The sequence below is a fragment of the Macaca mulatta genome, chromosome 6 (genome assembly GCF_049350105.2).
Source record: "Macaca mulatta isolate MMU2019108-1 chromosome 6, T2T-MMU8v2.0, whole genome shotgun sequence".
Lineage (NCBI taxonomy): Eukaryota > Metazoa > Chordata > Mammalia > Primates > Cercopithecidae > Macaca > Macaca mulatta.
The window spans coordinates 32,598,858-32,616,937 of NC_133411.1; the positions used below are offsets into that span (position 1 = coordinate 32,598,858).

The window sequence follows — 18,080 nt, forward strand, 5'->3', positions numbered from 1 at the left end:
AAAGTTTTCGGATGAACGCTGCCTTGTTCTTAGCAGTTTTCCAGGTTTATATAAAGTGTGGCTGACTCTAACTGCATTAGCAAAATAAAGGATTCCTGTAAAATTACCCTGTAGCCCAAACAGAAACAACCAGAGAAGGCTCAACAACCAAGAGCTGTGAGAGGTTATTTATTTGCTAAAATCTTATTCTGGAGATTTTTTCCATATGGTTCAATGTAATTTAGTTTTAAAAACTAAAAGCCGGTCTTATGTAAACGAAGGTGCCTAGCCAACATAAGGAAATTGTTTTAAAGGTTTTTATTAAGTATGTGTGTTATATATTTCTTCTTTTAAGCAATTACACTATCCACCCTGGCCAGGAAAGCTTTCTTCCTAATGATATTAAAACAAGAAAAAAGATTCATTGGCATGAATACGATATTTAACTGTTCAAATTAAAAGCAGACCTCAAAGCGGTCTTTCAAAGCAAGTATTTGAAATAACTTTTCTGTGAACTAAAGCTGGTAATGACTTGGGGGAAGAAAAACCTGCTCTCTGTCCTTTTTCCACTCATTTCCAACTACTCTGTGCTAAGGTAGTCCCTGATAATCATACATATTTTATTTTCATCCAACTTATCAGGCATCTTAATTTAAAAAAGAATCCCATAGTAAAGTACTTACTCAACACGATGAAAGTTCCCTTGCCTTGTGCAATTTCTATTTCATGACAGCCTTCTCTTTATATAGTTCTTTTCATCTCTTTGCTTTAAGACTTGTTTTAGACTCTAATTATTCTTGAGACTTCGGGTTAACACTACCATTAAATCTTGTATAGGTAGATGATAAATTGGTGGCTAACAAGTTGTACTGATCTTTTTCTCAGAATTCTTCTTGTTTGAACTCAACCATCATAAAGCAATATTAAGAAATATCCACATTCCTGAATCCTCTCACAAGCAAAACATGCACATACATACACATACACACACACACAAATTATACCACCCCAAAAAACCTAGGTAGTATTATGAGAGATCATGCATTGTCTGTAGAAAAGGATTTATGTTGGCCCTTTGGCAGGCAATTTGGGGAAAAATTCTACATAAGTTATGTTATAGTTTGCAAATTTCATGCTTAATGGCTTTAACCATTTCAAAAGGGTCTTAGTCTCCCCCTTCATCCCCTCAATAAGAATTCATTAAATTAGTGTTCCCTTAAAATAAAGATAAGATGGAATGCAGAGAGGTGTTTTTTCCCTAAAATGTTCTCACCACGAAAATAATAATGATTATGCATATGTTAATTAGCTAGATCTAATCATTCCACAATGTATATATACTTCAAAATGTCATGTTGTACCTGACAAATACATGCAATTTTATATATTTTTAAATATTTAAATATTAAAATTTTATATTTTTTAAATAAATTTGGGGGAAAAAAGGCGAGCCTAAGCACTGATAGTCTGTGTTCGTTTGCTTCAAAGCACAAATGAGGATGTCCCATTTTCTGCCTTTTGGGTTTTATCAGCTGCTGTAGGTTTTCCACACTGTGTAGTTGCAGTAGCCTGGCTGCCCTCTGTCCAACATGCAATGCCACTTGGTATCATTCATGGTTTGATCCTGAGAACAATCCACCTATTATATAATTTCTCCCTCTCATGTCATTCCACTGACCTCAATCAATTGATTTGGTGATGAAATGAAACACGTTCATGGAGGAGCTGAGAAAAATGTGCAAAGTACACCTGCAAGGAGAGGTTCCCCATCTTTTCCATAATGTGGCCATCCAGAATGAGGAAGGAACAAGAATACTTGAACATCACGGAGACCAAACCATTTCCATATGTCAAAACCAGAGAGCCTGGGATCAAAGTTATTCTTGGAAAAGGGCTGTAAGAAATGAAAAACTACCTAGTAGCATCTGTACTTCCCTTAAAATTCAACCTTCACTGGCTTCCTCTGAATCCATCAAGGTCTTAAATATTTAAAGAAAGGCTAAATTCAGAAGGTATTTAAGAAAAGGGCAGGCCCTGCTGGGTCCTGATGAGTCCAGTGGCTCCGGGAGCTGCTCAATGGGCCAGCAGTCTCTGTGGAATCCAGGTGACCCTTCCCACTAGGGACTGGACTAACACTTCATGCAGCTTTCTCCCAAGAGGACTCCAATGAAGGAGTGTTTCGAACCCAAGTAAAAAGGATGCCCTGCAAGGCTAGTTTGAACAGAACCCTTAACCCGGTATGACTACCAGAGAACAACTGACCAGAGAAATTGGCACTCCAGAATTTAGAATACAGATTTGGTTTCAAAAACCAGAGAATACAACACCTCAGACAGAGTCTACTGGGGTCTGGATTGAGGTCGATTTCCTGGAATTGCTATCAGGGAAAAACTGGCTGCACAAACAGGCCTCTCAGAGTTCGGAACTCAGATATGGTTTCGTAACCAAAGAGCTCGGCACTGTGGCCAGAGCTGTGGACTTGTGAATTCCCTGGCAGAAGGCCCCAAGTCAGAGACCTCACATGACTGTGTGACAAGGCAAGGCAACTTGTGCATGGCCCCTATCACTGGAGTCACTTCCCTCCCTCCAGTTCTTTCAGCAACAACCAGCTATTCTTCCACGCCACACATGCTTTGGTTCTTGGGTTCCAACCTGGGGTCAGAGTGAGCCAGGCACCAAGGGTCACGATGCTCCAGCCGCCAGGCTGTGCTGGGAGGAAAGATCTCTCCACCTCTTCTGACACTTAGGAGTCACATGTCAACAGGCCCAGCTCTAGGAGGGGCACTCTTACATCCTCTGACTCCTTTCCAGCCCCAACACCAAGGAAGATGCCAGGATGACAAGGACAGTGACACATAGCCTGGCAGTACTGCCTTGTAAGGACTCTACACAGCCCCAACCTGGTAATCCTAAGCACCAGTTGCAGGGAACTAGTCAGCAAGACACATTTCACCTTATGCAGTGGTGGCACAAGGGGCCCTAGGGAGTGATGGTCAAATGGCCAGGTAGAGCAGGGGCACCTCAGCAGCCCACACAGCCTGCACACACCTGGACATCCCTGTGGCAGCAGTGGGCACCACCAGCTGCAGAGCCATCTCAGCCACTTGAGCAACCGCACAGCTCTCTGCAAAACCCATCCTTTTAGGATGGGCAGCAGGCCATGAATGCCTTCACTGCATCCTGAAGAACCAAAGCATTTCTATAGCAAACATCACTTCCTCCCTGCAATCCTCACCACTTGGGCAGTCTGGACTATACAGGAACTGGAACCAAACCAAACCAGGGCGAGGACACTAGGTCTAAGGGGGACATCTCCACACTTCTTTCCTTCTGGCAAGTTCAGAAGTTACACCTGAAAGCAGGTGATGTTTAGAATATGGGGGGATGCTGTATTTCCCTGTTCTGTGAGTTGATAACAAGGAGTTTTTAATCTCAGCTCTGAGAGTTGGAAATGGGAATTGGAAGTCACTTCACTACCCACCTCTTGGGAACTGATTCCACAAGTTTATATCCATAATCCCGAGTAGGCTTTATGACCAGTTTTCCCTCTGAACATTGAAATGTAGAGAAAATGACAGGGGAAGTTAGAATAGCAATTCTATTAGATCATTGAACAAAGCATATGAATGTTACTCTTCTCACATTGTTAGCATTTCTGTATGTTAACTTGTACATCTACCCATCAAGCTGCCCTTTTTATTATAAATAAATGTCAAGTTTAAATAAACAAATAAAAATAAAAGTCCTGAAGTAAGATTATTTTTATTTTCATATTCCAAAATGACATTTCAGAACTTTATCAAAAATTCCAGGCTAAGCAAAATAAAGACTGTGCCTAATTTCCTCTTCCCCATATAGCTGAAGCTGTATTTTCTAGACATTTTAGTCCATATCCATCAAGAAAAAAATTCTGGGACAAAAATTGGAGACTTTAATGCTGATTCTTTGCATCTTAATTAATGGTTGCCTATGACCTGGAACACCAACTATTGCACTTCTGGCATTATTTGAGGGTGGCTGTGATTCAATTAATTGAAATTTTTTGCTGTGGCTAAAGAAAATGTGAAATGAGATATTTATAACCATGGATACCTGGTTTTTATTTACAGTCATAAGAAAGAAATTCTACATTAGTACGGGAACCACAACATCTTCTAAAGACAGGATGTCAGAAATATTTGACAGAATACTTTTAAGGTGTATTGTGTGTGTGTGTGTGTGTGTGTGTGTGTGTGTGTGTGTATTTTTTATTAATCATAAAAATGCTCAGTTTACAAAAAGTTTTTACTGAGTTGTGGAAAAAATAAACAGCTGCATGAAGTCCATTAAACAATTGCAAATCAAATAATCCAATCAATAATTCGAATGCTCCAAATGGAATGATACCTGAGTTTGACAGTAGTTGATAGAGCTAAATTATATTTTGGCTTAGTTTTCATATTCAGGGAAACTCATTTGATAATTGGTAGGTGTGCAAATATACTGGCACTTTAGATTCTTATTTTATAAGGAAAAATACATTAGGAAATTCTATTTGTCCCACCAAATCAAATAAATAAGAGCAAGTCAATGGCATGCTTAAGTACCAAACCATGCCTGTTCTTAGGTATAAAGTATTCTTTTCTGAAGAAAAATAATACATAGAAGAAAGAGCTTTTTGTTTTAGTTTTGTTTTTTAAGAAGGCTGCCTTTTATCATACTCTGACTTAATGTTCTTTACTGATATTAACTGACTGAAATACAGTAAATTGTTACATGTGCTAGTCTCATATGGCTCTTTGTAGGCAATAATATTAAAATCAGTACTGGCTAATATTTATTTCCTGATTATGTAGCAATGTGCTAAGTGTTTTATGTACTTGATATCTTAGTCTGCTCAAGCTGTTATAACAAAAATACCATGGACTAAGTGGCTTATAAACAACAGAAATTTATATCTCAATGTTTTAGAAGCTAGGAAGTCCAAGATCAAGGCACCAGCAAATTCAGTGCCCAGGGAGGCCTGGCTTCCTGATTCATGGACTATCTTCCTGCTTTGTCCTCACATGGCAGAAGGGGGCAAGGGGTTTCATATGGTTTGGTTCTCTCACCCCACCCAAATCTCATCTTGAATTGTAGTTCCCATAATCCCCACATGCTGTGGGAGGGACCCAGTGGGAGGTAATTTATCATGGGGGCAGTTACCCTCATGTTGTTCTCATGATAATGAGTGAGTTCTCACAAGATCTGATGGTTTTACAAGGGGCTTTTCCCTCTTTGCTCAGCACTTCTCCTTCCTGCCATCGTGTGAAGAAGGACATGTTTGCTTCCCCTTCCACTATGATTGTAAGTTTCCTGAGGCCTCTCCAGCCCTGCTGAATTGTGAGCCAATTAAACCTCTTTCCTTTATAAATTACCCAGTGTCAGGTATGTCTTTATTAGCAGCGTGAGAACAGAGTAATACAGGATCTCCCTGGGATCTCTTTTTTAAGGGCACTCATCTCATTCATGAAGGCAATGCCCTCGTGATCTAATCACCTTCCAAATAACTCACCTCCAAATACCATCACGTTGGGGATTAGGTTTCAACATATAATTTTTGCAAGCATATTTATATTCAGTCAATAGCACTGTATCATATTTAATTTTTATAACAAACCTGTGGAGCCTTAGAAGAAACCTAACTCAACTCTCTCACCTGGAGTGAAATTTCAAATAGGACACCCAAAGAGGCCTGCTCCCAATTCAATGTTGTTTCCCAGACCTGTACAGGTTGTGGCAGAACTCGTGATCACCAAATTTGAGAAATTTGGTGATCAGTTTCAGCAATATGGAAACAAATATAACAGGACTGATATAGGGTTTTTTTTTTTTAGAAGGGATTCTGAATGAAATTGTTAATATTGGCTAACTTTTCAGAAAAAAAGATTCTGGGATGTCTTGGTGAGTAGATCTGCCTTTTAAAAAAGAAAAGGTAAATACAGTAATCCGTCCTGATCTGAGGTTTCTCTTTCCATGGCTTCAGCTACCCAAGGTCAACCACAGTCCAAAAATATTACATGGAAAATTCCAGAAATAAATAATTCATAAGTTTTAAGCTACACGCTGTTCTGGACAGTGTGGTGAAATCTTGCCCCCTCCCACACCGTCCTGCCAGGATTTTCATTTTCCTTTTTTCTAGCTTATCCACGCTGTCTACAAGACCCACCTGTTAGTCACTTAGCCCTCGTGGTTATCAAATAGACTGTCGAAGTATCACAGTGCTTGTGTTCAAGTCACCCTCATTTTATATTTTAATGACCTGAAGTGCAAAAGTAGTGATATCGGCCATTTGAAAATGCCAAAGATAAGTTGTAAAGTGCTTCCTTTAAGTGAAAAGGTGAATGTTCTTGACTTAATAAGGAAATTTTTTTAAAAAAAATTGTATGCTGTGGTTGCTAAGATCTTCAGTAAGAACAAATCTTCTATTCATTTGTGAAATCATGGAGAAGAAAAAAGAAATTTGTGCTAGTTTTTACTGTCTCACGTCAAACTGCAAAAGTTATGGCCATAGTGCATAAGTGCTTAGTTAAGATGGAAAAGGCATTACATTATGGGTGGAAGACATGAATAGAAATGTCTTCCAACTGACTGCAGTTGGGTTCGATACTATCCTTGATTTCAGGCATTCATTGGGGGTCTTGGAATGTGAGGATAAAGAGGACAACTGTACCAGTTATGCTGTTTAGGAAAATAATTTTCTTAATAATGATCTTGATAATTAGTGCAATGTGTGCATTTTATTTCTCCAAAAGATTACAAACTTATTTTTGATATTTTTTCTTCTGATTTTTTCATAAAGCTACTGAAATAACAGGACGCATCTTAGAAAGATTGGTTTCATTTTATTTTTGGGGTCATTCGCTGCTTTTCAATATCGGTCTTTACTAACACAAGTAATCATCATCAATAGATGGAGAAAGTGGAGAAACTAAAAGAATAAAGGAAGTGGAAAAGTTGGTAACCTATTAAAATTAGAACTAAAAACTCAATATCATCAAAATATTTATCTTTCTACACAAATGCTCTATTAAAAAATATTTTTCCATAGTTTTAAATAATTAAAAGGCCACATTACCGACCTACTAAAAACTCAACATCCAAACATTCTGATATTCTACCATGGAATAACTGAATAGAGGAAGGAAATTAAAAAGTGCTTGATTTGATTACTTCGAAACATCAAGCAACAACGAGCAATTATTTTGAACAACAGCTCCCAGTGGGAATTGGCTTTTCCTTGGCCCTCATTGCGTTCTTGTGCCCATTGTTTATAATTACACAAGCGCACTGTGACGTGCCGTCATTAAATTAGAAATGGGGTGTCTTTGACAACTGCAGAAAAACTCAACAAAAGACGAATGTGATTTTTTTCTGCTTCCCTTCTTCTTCTTTCACTTATTTAAACATGTATTAATTAACTTGTTCTGGCAAGTGTTTAGTAAACATCGAACAAGGGCATTTCTTTAGTGGTATAATTAAAATTCTCTTTTAAAATGTTTTGCGTGATATTTTATGTGCAGTTTGACTCTAGTAAACAGAGGTTCTAATTAAAGTTTTTAAATTAAGGCAATCAAAATTGATAAAACATCCAGCATCCCATTCAAACACATTGTCTTCCTGTCTAGAGCAAGTTTAATTTGATGGTCAGTTAACATGAACCTGGATTAGTGAAGATGTCCACACCTTCACAAGCCCCCTTCTATTTTATTAATAGTTAGTCTCAGGGAAGAAACCTTCTGGTGTTGCAGTATCCTTTTAAGTTATTATACAAAATTTATTACATTAATTATTCTAAGGTACTATACCAAGATATTATGAGAAGCATCTGATTTACGTTATGAATTCTCTGCAAATAAACTTACATAAAACACATTGAATGAACAAAGCTATCCAAACAGCAAGTGGAGCTTTGATTATTTCTTTCCATTATAACTTGGCGTAAAGGGTTACACCTCTGTAAATACTGCTATTCTTTTGGGGGAGAAGTGTCATGGTAGTGTTTCAACGCTAACAGGCAAGTGTCTGAAGCATATAAAAATCGGGATCACTATCCCTTTTTGCTGTGTGTGTGTGTTTAGTGGGAAAGGAGAATAGAGACACAAAAGAATTCATTTGGCCTGTAATGCATTGATTGACCTGAAGTGAAATATATTTTCAGGGAAACTTTAAATTCCCCATCTTTAAATTATTCATACATTTTTTCCTTTTAGTGATGTTGTAAACAACTCCAAAAAGCAAAGCTTTAAATACAAGAACCGTCAGTAAATAATAAGTGATTTACTGGCTCTCAGGATTACTGATGTCTCTAATGATCTTTTTTAATTAGTGGGGATTAAGACAGATTCCTCCCCATCACTTTGTTCAGACCCTGGGGTCTGTAACTGAGCTGGCCAAGGGTGGGAACAGAAAGGCATTCCCTCTGGCTCTGAACTTAGAATTGGAGTGTGTGACCCAGAGGTAAGAACCACTTGTGCTTTTGTAAAAGAAAGAGCAAAATAAAGTGTAACTCCGACTCCATGGAGAGCTTGCCTAATGCTGGGGTTTTCTTAGCAAGCCCTCGTGGCCCTTACACTAAGCCATCTTTCCTACCTGGTTGTCTTTGGTTTTTGTTTTTTAGTAATAAAGGTGATATATTGGTCTTCATCCAACACTCCTGTATCTCTTAATCTTTGGAGTTTGGAAGAACAAGGAAGATGCTATTTATCAGGTACCTCCCCTGAGACCCCAAAACTTTACTATTCTCAATTTAAAGATGAGAAAATTGGAACACAATGTCTCATAGCTAATAAGTATTGATGCTGGGATAAAAATGGGTAAACTGGCTCCCCTTGTGCTTCTAAACACACCGCTATTCTATCCCTGGGTATGAGCACATCAGCCCTAGTTTTATACATGAGAAACAAGAGCTGAGAGAGGTGGAATAGCTTGTCTGAGATCACAAGAGAAGAGAGTGAGATCTAAACCCCAGCTCTTCTAAATACCACTATTACAACTTTCGACAGTAATTTTCCTCATATTTATTCTGCACATCCATGCCTTTTCAAACCAAACATTCAAAAGAACTTGGACCTTTGCTTAATGGTTTGAGGTCATTATGATGAATATCAGTGTGCTGTATTTGTAACATGGTGATACCTCCAAGTGCTGTGAAGTATTTGCATGTTCGTTTTTATAGTCATTAGTCATATCATCAATTCACGCATTTAGTCATTCTTACATTCAGCCATGCGTACATTCATCTACACGTTCGCTTATTTTACAAATGTTTATCTGGTGTTACTATGTGCCTGGAACTGTTCTTGAAACAGGGATGTAGGAATTCATCACTCTCCCAAGACCAGCCCCTGACTTGTTCTGTTCTGTGCTCAGTTCTTCTGCCTGCCTTTTGTAGCTACTCTGTCTGTGCCTTTCAGCTACCCCCTCCCACTAATGTTGATACTCCAGCCTCCAGCACTCACCTCAACCCTTCAATTTGTGGGGGATTTAGAAACCTGATGATAAATTTGTTCAAATTTTGTCTGTAATGAGAGTAAATACAACCTAGATGTTGTTTCCATGAGCAAAATACAAATGACATTGTGGATGTTATGGCTAAGAAGGAGCCTCTAGGTTAGTTGGGTTTTATCCAAGTTCTGCCACTCACTAGCTGTGTACTCTGGACAAAGTATTCAGTCCCTCTAAGACTGTGTTTCTTATCTCTCTAAAAGAGAGGATAAGAAAATGGTCCCCATCATGGAGTGTAAATTAGTTCAAGCATTGTGGAAGACAGTGTGGCAATTCCTCAAGGATCTAGAACTAGAAATACCATTTGACCCAACAATCCCATTACTGGGTATATACCCAAAGGATTATAAATCATTCTACTATAAAGACACATGCACACGTATGTTTATTGCAGCACTATTCACAATAGCAAAGACGTGGAACCAACCCAGATGTCCATCAATGATAGACTAAAGAAGATGTGGTACATATACACCATGGAATGCTATGCAGCCATAAAAAAAGATGAGTTCATGTCCTTTGCAGGGACATGGATGATGCTGGAAACCATTATTCTCAGCAAACTATCGCAAGAACAGAAAACCAAACACCACATGTTCCCACCCATAAGTGGGCGTTGAACAATGAGAAGACATGGACACAGAGTGGGGAACATCGCACACCAGGGCCTGTTGGTGGGTGGGGGACTGAGGGAGGGATAGCATTAGGAGAAATACCTAATGTAGATGACAGGTTGATGGGTGCAGCAAACCACCATGGCACGTGTATACCTATGAAACAAACCTGCATGTTCTGTGCATGTACCCCAGAACTTAAAGTATAATTTAAAAAAAAAAAGAAATGGTACCCATTACAAAGGATTGTTGTAAGACTTACATGTGTGTAGAGCATTTATCACATTACCTGGCACATTTGTCTGCTGCTCTTAGTTAGCTTGTAAGTTTTGTGACAACTCTTTTTACCTCTTGGAGACTTGCATTGGTGTTATTTTTTAGGGGATTCATGAAGACTCAATTCTAAGGCCACAGCCAGACTGAGCACTTGTCATGTGGGCAGCAGCCTGGCACACACCCCTTTAGAGTGCATTCAGAGCAAGGGCACCCTAGTCTGAAGCATGAATTGGGATCTGGCTTTGTTACATACTCACTGCATGACCATGGACAAGTTATTTGACCTAAGCTTCAGTTTCTCATCTACAGAAATTGAAAGAATATTATCCATCTCTCAGGATTGTCATGAGGATTCATGAAAGCACCTTTGTGATGTGCTTAGCTCGGTGCCTAGCACGTAACAAGTTCAGGGTAGAATACAGCAATGTTAGCCAGTATTATTATTTACGAGTTAGACATCATAGAATTGATCAAAGATGTACGTATATCATCCAAAATGAATTAAACATCTCTACTCTTTGTACCACTTTATGCAAGTATTAGCTCTAAAAATCATCTATGATATGCCAAGTTCACAATTACTTAATGGTAAACTGAACCATGTGATTGCTTTTGCAATTTAATCAAGTTAAATCTGTTTTGGACTTCCCATCCTCACTAGGATACCTTCTTTTCCTGCAGGCCCATAGCTGCCAGCCAATACTCTCTGGCTGCCCTTTCACTGAGCTGTTAAAAGAGCCAGCTCATTGAAATCATCCACGCTAATTTGTAAGAGGGTTTTGACATCTCCCGGTCTTGTTTAAGCTTCATTGTCTTCATGGCCATGTGTCTAAAAGAATTAATGTAGCTGCCAGAGAACCTAACATATAAGCAGAGAATAATATGAAACCCAGTCTTTCCTACAATTCTGCAACCTAAACCTATAGTTTGTTACAGAAATGTTTAAAATTCATACCATGAAGAGCTAATTAAAAGTATAAAAATGCTTTCTCTTCTTTGTTTGCATGAGTAAATCTTTTGGGAAAATATGGGGTCCACATGCCCAAAGGGCCTTCAAAAGCCAGGCAAGGTGCTTAAAGGAATGAAGCAAGCAGGTCTAGGAAAACCCCAGTGGAAGGGAGATGGCAAATGGCATTTGAACACAAGGCCGCAGCAGGGGAGTACAGGAAGGACAGTGGGGACCGTGGCAGCCCGGGAAGCCCTTGCACTGCTGTGGGAGCAGCTCCCTCCACTCCAGAAATAAAGGCCACCAGAACTTACGAGGTTTCAAGTTAATCCACAAATGAGGATCTACTGATTCCTTGAAGAACAGCAACTGACTTAAGTTTCTTAATTGTAGAATAAAAGGCATAACAAAAAAATGCACAAGAGGCAATATGTGGCCCTAGGATGGCCTGTGTGTGTCCTCTGCTAAGATCTTTGGCAGTTTAAGTAGTTGTAGCCATCTTAATGTTCATAAGTAAGACCTCACATGAACTCATTCATTTTTATCCTCACAGCTATCTTATGAGGTAGGTACTATTAATATCATCCCATTTTATAGATAAAGAAATTGAGACACAATTTGGTCCCCTCTTTGTCCAGCCAGCGTTGTGCAGAGCTGAGATTCTCACCTTGACATGTGGCGTGCCAGAGTCTGCTCTTCATCATATTGTCATATTTAAATAGATTAGTAGTTCTCACAATTAAAGAGTTTGGACTTTTCCCTGACATGTGGTAAAAGAACTTTGTCTTTGTGCTCTGATTTAAGTTTTGATCTATTTTGTTTTTTGTTCCAAGTGAGTATTTCGCTTCAGCCCTCTACTACATATAAAATGCCATTTTATGTGCTGTAACACATTGGATTTTATCTTTATTAATGCAATGTGTGGAATATGATTTCAGAACAAGGGCAATGCTGTTAAAATCGCTTCATCTGGAAATACATCAGTTTGCAAACAGATTGACATATTATCCACAAATATAAACATTTACAAAAAAATATATCAGGCATCATTTGATGACTCTTGCCATAATGATTCATTGGCACAAGAGAAGTGCTTTGTGGTGAGAGGTGCCAAAGCTGTTTGACACATTTCAGTGGAGTTCATTACACACACGAAACAGAACCAATTTTACTCAACAGTGACTTTGACATTTACAGAAAAATGAAATGGAGGTTTAGAAATGAAGACTTCATGTGAAATCCCTACCAAAACTTTTAAATTGGTTCTATCCTTATGTTACCGCTTCTAGAAGATCGGCCATGTTCTACGGACACATTTTTATTCACAGCAGGTGGCCACCTATTCAAAACAAAGTTTCTTGGGTTATCGGGAAATTGATCTTGAGCAAGCTTAATTGGCTGTAAAACCCTTCTCTCAGAATAAATATCATATTTTTTTAAGATTTACTTGTAGGAAGACATGTTTCCCTTTGGCTTCACTCTGTTTAATTCATCTTCCTTATTTTTTCCAATTCTGTTTCCTTAATTTTCGAGGCTTTCATGGATTAAGTACCATCTTCATCCTCATTGCCCACAAAGACAGGGCAGGACTCTTGAGATTTCAGGCTCAGAGTTGTGATGCAGTAAGAGAGATGTTAAAAAGTCATAAATAACCAGCTGTTTTCTACTTCCTCAATGATATAATGCAAGAAAGTGTACCAAAAAGTAATAAGGTATTTATGATACTTATGCTAAAAAGACTTCTATATTTATGCCTTACGAAGAGTTAAGTGTAGATCATCCAGTGGGGTAGGATGACCTAAGTATAGACCATAATTACAGAAATGTAAAGTACTATGCTACAGTATGTGTATGCAACACCATTTATCTGAAGAAACAATTCATAATAGGTTGTAAAACATTCTCTTACTATGGTAACTGGTTAAAGTATATTAATAACGTTGCTTTACTGAATGCTTGCTGTGCTTTCAATGCCAAAGTTAAGGCTCCGCATAACAAAGAACAAACGTGCTTGGTTTAATTTGTAAGTTTAGATAACATTACAGTAATATTGCACTGATTAGAATTAATCAACAACACCAGAACAAATCTATGTCAAGTCTGAATTTTAAAACTTGAACGTAATTATATTGCTTTCAAACCTGTCTTATATTTATTTAGTCTGCAAATAGTGTAATAAAATCAGTATCTCAAAACCAGATAATACATTTGAGTCATTCAAACTGTTATCAAACATGTCACTGGAGAAGCAATTCAATCAATAAAAAAATTTCTAATTAGCATATTAATTATTTGCGAATAAAAGGTGATTCCAAAGTACACGAGGGAACTTGAGGACATATTAGTTTGTCTTCTCATTCTATATATCCCTATGAAATATTTTTGCACTATTAATTTCCAATAATCTAGGGGAAAAGATTTTGCTAATTAAAAGAAAATGTCAGCCCAGCCTTTGCATTAATTATCACATACTCTATCTTGATAGGACTTAAATTAATGAGGCCCAGGTTCCTCCAAAATGGCACGTATTAAATAAAATCTGGACTTGACCGTGCATTCTTGTGGATATTGAAGTACATATGCATATTGGCTGCCAGGCAAATAAATTTTCAAAGTATGCAATTACCAAAGCTATGTGGGCCTTGCCCTGCTATCCATGAGCATCTCAATTACCTTCTAGTCATCAATGAAATAGGGTTCTGCAAAGATTCAAACTAGTTTTCTTGACCACCAACCACTTGTGCATATCAAATTTCCGAGCATACAAACGATTCCTTATAGAAAATAGAAAGTTCTCACAAAAAACTAAGATCCCAACAAAAAGGAAAGAAGAGACACAGTCTATTAAGTAGCCTTTTACATCCACTGCAAAATGTCATTAGACTGTAATTAGGTAGTTCACGTTTTATTTTTATAGAGTTGTTCATGTTTCTAATTGATTGGCTCCTAATGCTAAGAGGGAATGGAGGGCAGAGTGAGGGCAGCAAAAAGGTACAACATCTATTTTGTTTTGCTTTCCCCCCCTCCCACCATCTAGTTCAGGTATTTTGTGACTGAATACCCTGCCTTCTATTTTAAGTTCAGTATCTGAGCATGCCCTTACTTCTTTCCCCTTTCCATTTACTTCCTGACATCTACAAAATGAGCCACCACATCTGACTGCCACTTACCACATGGTTCCCCTCTACTTTGCCTGCTTCTGGGCCATTGTCTTCCTTTGCTTGAACATCTGACGGTTCTGCACAGTAAGAATCCTGTTTTTTGCATTTAGGGGCATACTTGCAGCACACTAATTGTTTTCCCATTTACTGTCTTTTAGGTTAAGTAAAATCTAAAATTTGGAATTGTTTTAGTTCCTTTTCTATTGCTTATAACAGAATACCTGAAACTGGATAATTTATAAAGAAAAGGATTTTATTTAAAGTTATGGAGGCTAAGTGCAAGGTCGAGGTGCCACATCTGGTGAGGACTTTGCAGAGTGTCACATGGTAAGGGGGGCTCAGCATGCTAACATGTGATCCAGGTCTTTTTTTTTTTTTTTTTTCTTTTTTTTTTCCAGACAGAGTTTTGCTCTTGTCGCCCAGGCTGGAGTGCAATGGCATGATCACGGCTCACTGCAACCTCCGCCTCCCGGGTTCAAGCAATTTTCCTGCCTCAGCCTCCTGAGTAGCTGGGATTACAGGCACCAGCCACCATGCCCAGCTAATTTTTTTTTTTTTTTTTTTTTTTTTTTTTTTTTGGTAGAGATGGGGTTTCACCATGTTGGCCAGGCTGGTCTCAAATTCCTGACCTCAGGTGATCCACTCGCCTTGGCCTCCCAAAGTGCTGGAATTACAGGCGTGGGCCACCACACTTGGCCTCTCTTCCTCTTCTTATAGAGCCACCAGTCCCACTCTCATGATAACTGATTGATCCACAGATTAATCCATTCATGAGGGCAGAAAGAACCCTCACAATCCAATCATGTCTTAAAATCCCCACCTTTTGATACTGCCACATGAGGGATTAAATTTCAACATGAGCTTTGGAGGGGGCAGATATTCAAACCATAGCAGATATCATTCATTTTAACTTATCAAATTCTTTTCTGATATAACATTAGAATAGTATCAGTATGTTAATTACCAGTCCCATTTTTATAGGGGCAAAATTACTGAGTGAAAGCTAGTTCCGATTTTCTTTCACCTGAATAAGGACGACTTTTAAAACCTTAACGTAATAAAATGGAAAGAAGAAAATATAGATTCTATGAATGAGTCCACCCTCCAGTGAACTTTCTTTTTGGCCCATATTCTTCTCCTTCATGCAAACAGTGGTGACAAGGCACACAGTGTCTCTGCCTTCCCTGTTTCTATACCACTACTGTTAAATGCTGAATTGAAGTCCACATGAAAGAAAACAATGAGTATATAAATTACTATAGATTTTTCAAGTGCTTCTATTATTTAATTCTAAGAAAATTTTGACTTGCTTGGAGATGTTTTCTGATCAATAAACTATCTTCTGCAGATGTTTGCAATGTGTTGTAGATGGATTCTATACATGCAATACAAATGAGAATAACAAGAATAATTAGTGATTAGAATACCTAATACTTATTAATACCTTACCAAATGCCAGGCACTGTTCTAAGTGGTTCGCATGTAATGCCTCATTTAATCCTTGTAACACCCTATGAAGTGGATAGTATCATTACCCCATTTACAGAATAAAGAAACTGAGGTAGATTGAGATTAAACCATTTTTTCAGGTTCACAGAGACTAATGTTGCAGACTCTAGCACTGATGATCATAACCACTATGCAATCCTGCCTATTAAGAAATATTAAATGAGAATTGCTACGTTATATATTCAACAGTTTAAAGGGGTTTTTTTAAAAACTATAGAATTTCACAGAGAAATCTCTCTCTCTAAAAAACTAACATCAAATATGAGTTTGAGCATATTGATCATAGTAATTCAATTACATATATTAAGTTTTTAACAAGGATGCACCCTATCAAGTTGATACAAAAAGAGCTGGGTTGTAGCAAAGTCAGATGTTGTAGCCTACTTGGAAATACTACTTAAATTTTTATCACTTAAAAGCTCATTACCAACTAAGTAAAAAATGAAATACTTGACATTTTGGTATCTGTGATATTAAAAAGAACTAATATTTAATATTCAAGTGGCAACAGCTTGTAGAGTTTGCACACAACACCCACAGGGATCGATTTTTCTCTAAAACGGCCTTCAGGAGTCTGCCTTTTAAACAGCTGACACCTCCTTTCTCCATATCCCTCTTTCCTGCCAGCACCATGGGGTGCTCATGGAGTGCAGCAGCAGACGTGTAATTCTTCACTGCAGGATTTGTCTTTGCAAATAATGGAGAATGAGAGAAATTAAGAAAAATGTAATTTCCACAGAATCAACCTCAGTGTAATCTCGGCTACTAAAAATGAATAGATGTCTTTAGAGGGCTGTTCTCCATATGCACTCTCCGTCCCCTTTATATACCATCTATGAGGAGAGAGAAGAATCATTTATACCTAATTGATCGTCAGTCATTCCACACCTGTACCAAGGCTGCATTATGACAAGTATACTGTTGCCTGGCATTTTTCCAGTATGGCTAATTGTCGCAGTACTAATTTACTTACCTGTGGAATTTTCAACTTCCCCAGCCTGCTGTCAAGAAGACGCATAATAATGGAATAAAGGATTTAAAATGCCGAATATTATAAATTATTTCACTTATCTTTCAACAGAAGGCTTTGACTAAGCCACATATTAGGTGGCTATAATTACTCATTGCTGGAGTAAAAAACAAAAACCTGTCACATATACATTTACCTGGTAGAATGACAAGAATCAAGTGAACCAATCTTTTCTGATGTAGAGAAAAAAATACCAATCAGATTACCTAAAACATGTTCTTGATCTGCATGGTTTAGAGTAAATGTACCAGTTCAATTACTATTACGTTCCGCATTACAAAACACTTCCTTTTTGTTGTTGTTGTTGTTGTTAGTATATTTAAGAATGTTTTTTCTAGATCAGATAGTAAGACAAATGAGTAATTTACTGTTTTTTCTCCAAAAAAAGGTGGAAAAAATTTCTAAAGGAGATATAGGCATATATGACTTTAATTGCATAAACTAGTAAACTAATTTGGGACATCTATACCAAGCAAATCTGGTCACCAGGATTTTTTTTTATGGTAGATTGTGTTTTTGAAAATTAATATTTCCCACGGAAAGCTATCACCCACAAGTATAGTAACTGACATTTTTGTTACAGTTTGTTACAGTTCTTACAGTTGATGGCCCTCACTGTGGTACTTAGATATGTTTGATACATCTGTGAAAATTACCTAGCAACTGTGCAACTGTAATTTTTGTTATAACAAATGTAATTGTAATTTTACCAGTTTTAACAAATATGCCTGATTGTTTATGATAAAGGCAAAAATTTATAGATAAGGTTTAGGATTTCCTAACGAAATTTGAATAGAATTGCTCATTTAATTCTTACAGTCTATTTAATACAAATTCTATAGGTTGCTTACTCCCCCATCCTATAGTATTATTAGGTCCTCTAAGGAAAAAAAAAAAAGTTTTCTGGACAAGTTTGGGAAATGCTGGATTAAATATGTATAGGCTTATCTTTATTGTTGCAAAATATCACTTTAAAAACTTTATTTCAGGCACTTTGATATGCTAATCTGCACTCTGAAGAGAAGGTGTATGGTCTTTTC

General features: G+C 37.7%; 1 protein-coding gene across 2 annotated transcripts in view; it reads left to right on the forward strand.

Moving 5' to 3' along the window:
- CDH6 (cadherin 6) overlaps window positions 1–18,080 on the forward strand; it is a 136,173-nt gene that overhangs the window by 53,428 nt on the left and 64,665 nt on the right. The window lies entirely within an intron of this gene.